The sequence below is a fragment of the Rutidosis leptorrhynchoides genome, chromosome 6, assembly GCF_046630445.1.
Source record: "Rutidosis leptorrhynchoides isolate AG116_Rl617_1_P2 chromosome 6, CSIRO_AGI_Rlap_v1, whole genome shotgun sequence".
Taxonomy (NCBI): Eukaryota; Viridiplantae; Streptophyta; class Magnoliopsida; order Asterales; family Asteraceae; genus Rutidosis; species Rutidosis leptorrhynchoides.
The window spans coordinates 185,853,604-185,861,791 of record NC_092338.1 but is presented as its reverse complement, the minus strand read 5'-3'; positions in this window follow the sequence as shown (position 1 = coordinate 185,861,791).

The window sequence follows — 8,188 nt, the reverse complement described above, 5'->3', positions numbered from 1 at the left end:
TGTAATTCTTTCATTTCGCTGGGTGCGAGTCTGTATGGAGCACGAGCTATTGGTGCAGCTCCTGGTACAAGGTCTATTTGAAATTCAACGAATCGATGTGGGGTAATCCCGGTAATTCTTTCGGAAAACATCGGGAAATTCTTTTGCGATGGGAACATCTCTGATGTTCTTTTCTCCAGGTTTAACTTCCTTGATGTGTGCTAGAATGACGTAACAACCTTTTCTTAATAGTTTTTGCACCTTCAAACTACTAATAAGATTTAATTTCGCGTTGTTCTTTTCTCCGTACACCATTAAAGGTTTTCCTTTTTCACACATAATGCGAATCGCATTTTTGTAACAAACGACCTCTGCTCTCACCTTTTTCAACCAGTCCATGCCAATTATTACATCAAAACTCCCTAACTCGACTGGTATTAAATCAATTTTAAAGGTTTCATCCCCCAGTTTAATTTCTCTATCCCGACATATATTATCTTCTGAAATTAATTTACCGTTTGCTAATTCGAGTAAAAATTTACTATCCAAAGGCGTCAATGGGCAACTTAATTTAGCACAAAAATTTCTACTCATATAGCTTCTATCCGCACCCGAATCAAATAAAACATAAGCAGATTTATTGTCAATAAGAAACGTACCCATAACAAGCTCCGGGTCTTCCTGCTCTTCTGCCATATTAGGGCCTTGCCCATTAGTATTCCCCTGATTCGGGCAATTACTTCTAATGTGGCCCGATTTTCCACATCCATAACAAACAAAGGCGGCATTACTTGTTCCGACATTATCTGTTCATTTATTTCTGTTATTCTTTGGGCCGTAGACCTCACACTTTCTCGCACCATGGCCAGTTCTTTTACACTTGGTGCAAAATGTCGTGCAGAACTCATTCTGGTGGTACTCTTCACACCTTTGGCATTTTTGGGTTTTGTTGCCATTGTTGTTTGTCACGACCCGGAAAATTCCGACTAATTTTGAACCAAACTCTCGATACAATTTAATATTCTTGACACGATAAGAAAAATCTGTTAGGTTGAGTCTCAAAAATTTTGAACTGTTTCATATATTTAATTGACCTTCTATCATTCCCGACGATTCACGAACAATTACTTGTAAATAAATGTGTATATATTTAAATATAGACATATAAATAATAACTTGAAATATAATTTTAAATAATAAACGATTTAGTTATTATAACTAAATATGTAAAATAATATAAGTAGTAATAAAAATTATTATATTATTAAGTATATATTTATATATATTTATGAATATTACTTCTAAATATAATGTTATATAAATTTTAGAGTTTGTTAAGAATATATTTAAATATCTTAAGTTAAATTTTAAATACTTTGTACTTTTTATTTGGGTTTGAGCGCTAATAAAAATGTCAACTTTTATGATTAATTTTACATAATAATGATCGGAATAATTAAATATATGTAAGCCAAAAATTTAGGAATTTTTTTTAAAAAACACTTTTATATATTAACTGTTTAGCAACGGACCACAATATACTATCCCTAACTGGTAGATATTTACATCTTACTAATGATTAAACACGTTTTAGATTATGTAAATATGTATAATATGCAAACCTGTCTATTTTAACTTTCACTATAGGAATCACAAGTCACACAGTTATTGATCCGTGAATTGTGATTATCAATTAAAATACTGTTTGTTTCTTTTTCCATTTCATGTAACATTACACATACATATTATATATAACTATCACTTTCTCTCAATTTCTCTATATATAGATATGCTTATACATTACATTAGAAAGAAAGAGATAGGGATATCACTACGTAATACTATAACTTCATCCACCTCTACAATCGGAAGCCAACCGCCTTCATTGTCATCTACAATCAACGGCTCACCATCCCCGACACCTGATCACCACCCTCTTCCATCTTCACTATCTTACAACCCGACACCATGCTATTCAATCATACCAAAACCAACACCTGCTACGTTGTTGTTATTAATGTTCCTGCTCGACAACCTTCAACCACCTTTATAGAACCATCACAACCGTCACCAAGAATCATCCCTAAACCGAACATCCTATAACACCCTACAATCACCATCTTTATTTTTAATTTTGTGTTCTTGTCAAAGACAACCCATTCCTTCTATGCCCGGTTAAACCACGCTAGAACACCACAACCTTCATCGGTTAACTACCAACTGAACACCACCACTAAAACCACCATCAACCACGTACAGCCACTACCATAACTATCATCACCAGAAGAACCACCATGATCATCTTTACTATTTTTTTCCTGTTTCCGTTACGACTCAGCCTCAAAAACCATCACCACCTCCAACACAACCATCACAATTCAGCTACTGCTGCGGTACGTACCTGTTTCCATTAAATGAAAAGGGTAATATGATGATGATTATATTGATCGATCATGTTGTACATAAAAGGGAAGACAACTGTTAAGAATAATTAAAATACAAAAGTAAGACTAGTGGGTAAATTAAAGGAAAGGAATTTGGAGGTATACATACAAGTTGGCCGACATATACCAATCCTTAACCCCACCACCGATGTCCTTTTCTTATTAAACTTATCTGTTAAACGAGTGGGTTATGCTATGTGATGGTTTGGACTCGTTTTCTTTTGGATAACAGATCACTTTCTTGGGCTATAACAAAAGTCCAACTAATTTTTGTTTCAACTGAAACCTAAATCTAATAGGGAATGAAATTATGAGTCGTGATGAGGGTTCGATAATGATAATCAAATAATAGGATGATTGTGAGGATCGTGATATGAATTAGACGATGATATGTTTTAGTAGATGATTAAGTTTGATATTAACCGAACGATGAAGATTATGATTATAGATGATACATGAAATCACAAACCGAAGGTGTTGATAATTAAGATGATGATATGGTTATTATAACGATTAAAAATATCATGAATGGTGATTTATGCTATAATGACGATGATGGGAAGATTGATAATGTTGGGAGACAAAGTGTAATTGTTAAATTAAAATGATCTTGATTATAATGGCGAAATCATGATCTTAAATAAGAAGGAAGTGACAGAAATCGAGTTTAAAACAAACTAAAACCTAGCTATAACAGATAACAGCAGATAGAGAGATGGTTTAGCTGAGTGGGTGTTTAACGAAAGGTTGTGGGTTCGAAACCAGGCGATTGCAAGTATATATTTTTTTTTAAAAGCTGTCATGAGAAGTGGGCTTATGGATTGGGCTTGTTAATTTGATAAATGGGCTACTAGGTTTTGTTGTGCTAACTGTTATCAGGTTATCGTATATTTTAAGAGGTATAACTATTATTATTATTATTATTAGCATTATTAAGATTATTATTAATAATATCATTAATATTATTATTAGTATCATTTTTATTAAAACTATATTTTATATTAAAAATATCATTATTATTATTATTATTATTATTATTATTATTATTATTATTATTATTATTATTATCATTTTTATCAAAATTATTATTATTACTATCATTATTATTATCTTGACATTAATATTATTATTTTCATATTATCAATATTATTATTATTATCATGATAACTATTATTATTATTATTATTGTAAAATAAAACAACTTTTAGTTATTATTATTATCAATATTATTTTATCCAATAATTATTAGTTATATAAAACTATATTTACTACACATAACATAACGATATTAATACCTTTATAATAAATATTAATAAATATGATTAATAAGGTTATTAATGAAAAATTCAATTAAAATAACAATTAAATCACTAATAATATAAATTTGTTCGATTCCCAGTTTATGTGTTAATATATATATAAATGTATAGGTTCGTGAATTCAAGGTCAACCTTACCTTTGTTCAATATCGTCATATGTATTTTTACTACAAAATACATTAGGTGAGTTTCATTTGCTCCCTTTTTAATTGCTTTTGCAATATATATTTTTGGGCTGAGAATACATGCGCTGCTTTTATAAATGTTTACAAAATAGACACAAGTACTTAAAAATATATTCTACGTTGAGTTGTACCACTGGCATATTTCCCTGTAGCTTGGTAACTACTATTTACATGCGGTATTGTAAACGCGAATCCTGTTGATAGATCTATCGGGCCTGACAACCCCAACCGGACTGGACGACCAGTATTCAACGGTTGCACGGTACTTCGTTTTGGTGACTACACTTGGTACGGTGTAGTGAGATTTCATAATAAAGGGAATATGCGACATTGATTAAATGTTAAGTATGGTTACCAAGTGCTCAACCACTTAGAATGCCTTACATACACTTGCGAGTGTATTATGTTTATGATTATGAAATCTTGTGGTCTATTAATATATTGAAATGATTGTTATGATAAACCTATGAACTCACCAACCTTTTGGTTGACACTTTAAAGCATGTTTATTTTCAGGTACGAATTAAGTCTTCCGCTGTGCATTTGCTCATTTTAAGGACATTACTTGGAGTCGATCATCGTAATGGGACCAAATGTTGATGACTTCGTCCAGGAGGATTAGGACGGGTCGTCACATTGTTGTTGAGATTGTTGTTGGGATTTTTATTGTTGTTGAAACGATTGTTGTAGTTGTTGTTGTTGTTGTTGGGACGTTTGTAGTTATTGTTAGGATCACGGTTATTGTTGAGATTGTTGTTGCGGTTGTTATGATTGTTATTGTGATTATGGTTGTGATTGTTGTTGTTGTTGTATTGGTGACCCTTGTCACTGATTTCTTCCCACTTTCTCTTGAGTTATTTCATGTTGGCTTCTTCGGCCGCCTGCTCTTTAATTCTTCCCTCAATCTGATTTATGAGTTTATGAGCCATTCGACTTGCCTTTTGTATGGAAGCGGGCTCGTGTGAACTCACATCTTCTTGAATCCTTACTGGTAACCCTTTTACAAACGCGTCGATCTTCTCTTCTTCATCTCCGAACGCTCCCGGACACAATAGGCACAACTCTGTGAATCGTCGTTCATATGTGGTAATGTCGAACCCTTGTGTTCGTAACTCTCTAAGTTCTACCTTGAGCTTATTGACTTCGTTTCTAGGACGATACTGCTCGTTCATCAATTGCTTGAATGTCAACCATGGTAGTGCGTAAGCAGCATTTTGTCCTACCTGTTCAAGATAGGTGTTCCACCACGTTAACGCAGTACCTGTGAAGGTATGCGTAGCGTACTTAACTTTGTCCTCTTCAGTACACTTACTTATGGCAAACACCGATTCGACTTTCTCGATCCACCGTTTCAATCCAATTGGTCCTTTGGTTCCATCAAATTCCAAAGGTTTGCAGGCAGTGAATTCTTTGTAGGAGCATCCTACACAATTTCTTGTGGAATTAGTTCCACTGCTAGATCCAGAGTTATTGTTATTTTTCATCGCAGCCTGTACTGCAGCTATGTTCGCAGCAAGGAAAACACGGAAATCTTCCTCACTCATGTTCAAGTTCTGACGAGTCGTCGGTGCCATTTCCTTCAAAAATAGCCAAAAGAATTGAGTTAATCATATAGAATTTAGGAGTAGTCAATAGTATTTCATAGCATTATATGAACTTATTTATAAAAGCTTTTTCTTCATATTAGCATTTTATAGTTTTAATTCGGGTAGTACCTACCCGTTAAGTTCATACTTACTAGCTACTATACAACTCAACTACTACGCTTCTATATGAAAAACTTATTACAATAATATTTCGCGTTCAAACTTTATATAAAATTTTACAAACTTACAATACCACTATTATACATATAGGATGAAATATAACACATAATAACTTTTCTACTCGGCAGCTATAAAGGCAATTATAGTTAATACGCAAGTTGTTCAGCAAAATAAATAAAGACACGTAATTCATAAGTCCAGAAACAAGTCATGCATTCTAGTTTTACTAAGACGACTTCCCATCCTTGGTCTTGTGGAAAGTAACCGTTATGACCATTGGCTAGGCAGCATGTTGAAATGTCGTCAAAAGGACGAGGGTTTCGTAATGTCCAAAGCCCGGTAATAATCTAAAAACCTTGTTTCTCACCCCAACTACTGAATCCGTCACTTGTGGGAAGGTTTTATTTAAAAGTTGTAATCCGATGTTCTTTTTCTTATTTTGGTAAGAAGCGAACATCATTAACCCGTAAGTATAACATGCTTCTTTATGTTGCATGTTAGAAGCTCTTTCTAACTCACGAAATCCTATGTTGGGATATGTTGAGTCAAAATAGGTGCTTAACCCATAGCGTAAAATTGCATTTGGGTTCCCCGCATTTAACGCTTTAAAGAAAACACGGCGTAACTTACGGTCTCCCCAATGCGATATACCCCACCTATCAAAGGAAAGCCTTTTGTAAACTAAGGCATTTCTGGAAAGTCTTTTAAATGTTTGACAAGTTAATTTCGCCATAACTAAATGTGCTGATAAATTCTGACCGACTCTAGACAAGATTTCCTCAATCATATCCTCTGGTAGGTCTTCTAAAATATTCGGTTGTCTACCCTTAACGTCCATTTTGTTTTTATACTGTAAAATAGACAAGGATTAGATTCATAAAAGATAATTAACAAACAATACAAGCAATTTTTACATAGAACATAAAAGTACAAGCACACTATAATACATATAATACACAACATGATTACAACTCCCTAATCTGAATCACTGGTTTCTTCTTCTTCGGACTTGGTTCGTTTTCCTAATTTTCTAGGGATATATGGTGTTCCTCTAATACGAGCCGTTGTTTTCCACAATGGTTTAGAAAAACCTGGTGGTTTAGAGGTTCCCGGGTTATTGTTACAATTTAGGAAATACGGAGGTTGCCGATACATATAAAGCTCATTGGGGTTGGAATCAGGTTTCTCTATTTTTACACTTTTTCCCTTATTATTTTCTTTTGCTTTATTAAATTGGGTCGAGGTAATTTCTATAACATCATCGGAATCCTCATCGGGATCCGATTCATCGGAAAATTTGTAATCTTACCAATATTTTGCTTCCTCGGCGAAAACACCATTGACCATTTTTAACTTTGGTCCGTTGGTTGAGGATTTTCTTTTATTTGATCGATTTACTGTAGGTATCAATATTTCTTCCTCCAGAACCTCTTCTTCTTCTGGTTCCTCTTCTTCCGGTTCCTCCTCTTCCGGTTCCTCTTCTTCTGGTTCCTCTTCGGGAATTTGTGAATCTTCCCAAAATATATTCGACTCTTCATTATTATTAGGTGAGTCGATGGGATTTGTACTAGAGGTAGACATCTATCACACAATATCAAACATGTTAAGAGATTAATATATCACATAATATTTACATGTTACAATTTGTAGTTTCAAACAAAAGTGTTAAGCAATCGTTTTTAAAGAAAACACGGTCGAAGTCCAGACTCACTAATGTATTCCAACAAACTCGATAAGACACACTAATGCAAATTTCTGGTTCTCTAAGACCAACACTCGGATACCAACTGAAATGTCCCATTCATATTGATTATAAACATTTCATATTAATTGATTTCGTTGCGAGGTTTTGACCTCTATATGAGACGTTTTTCAAAGACTGCATTCGTTTTTAAAACAAACCATAACCTTTATTTTATCGACAAGGTTAAAAGGACTCCACATAGATTATTCAGAAATGATAATCTAAAAATATCACACTTAAACACTACCAATACATATTGGTTTACAATATTAATATGTTACAACAAAGTAAATCTCGAATGCAGTTTTAAACAATATTATACAAACATGCTGGCACCAAATGACGTGACCCGTGTACATGTCTTAGACTCGATCACAACTCAAACTATATATATTATTATAGAATCAACCTCAACCCTGTATAGCTAACTCCAGCATTGCTGCATATAGAGTGTCTATGGTTATTCCAAATAATATATATAGATGCGTCGATATGATATGTCAAAACCTTGTATACGCGTCCCGATATTTAAAGTGCATAAAATAAATAACAGAAAATTAAATGACGATAAATAAAATTGCGAGAATTAAAATGCGATAAATAAATTACGATAATTAAAAATGTACAATAAGAATTAACAGTTAGCTAGGAACAGTTAGCTAGGATTTTGTTAGTGTGGATTCTTAACAAATTTTTTCTCATAGTTAAATTGTTTGTTTCTGTCAAATTTTATTTTGTCCAATGTTTTCTT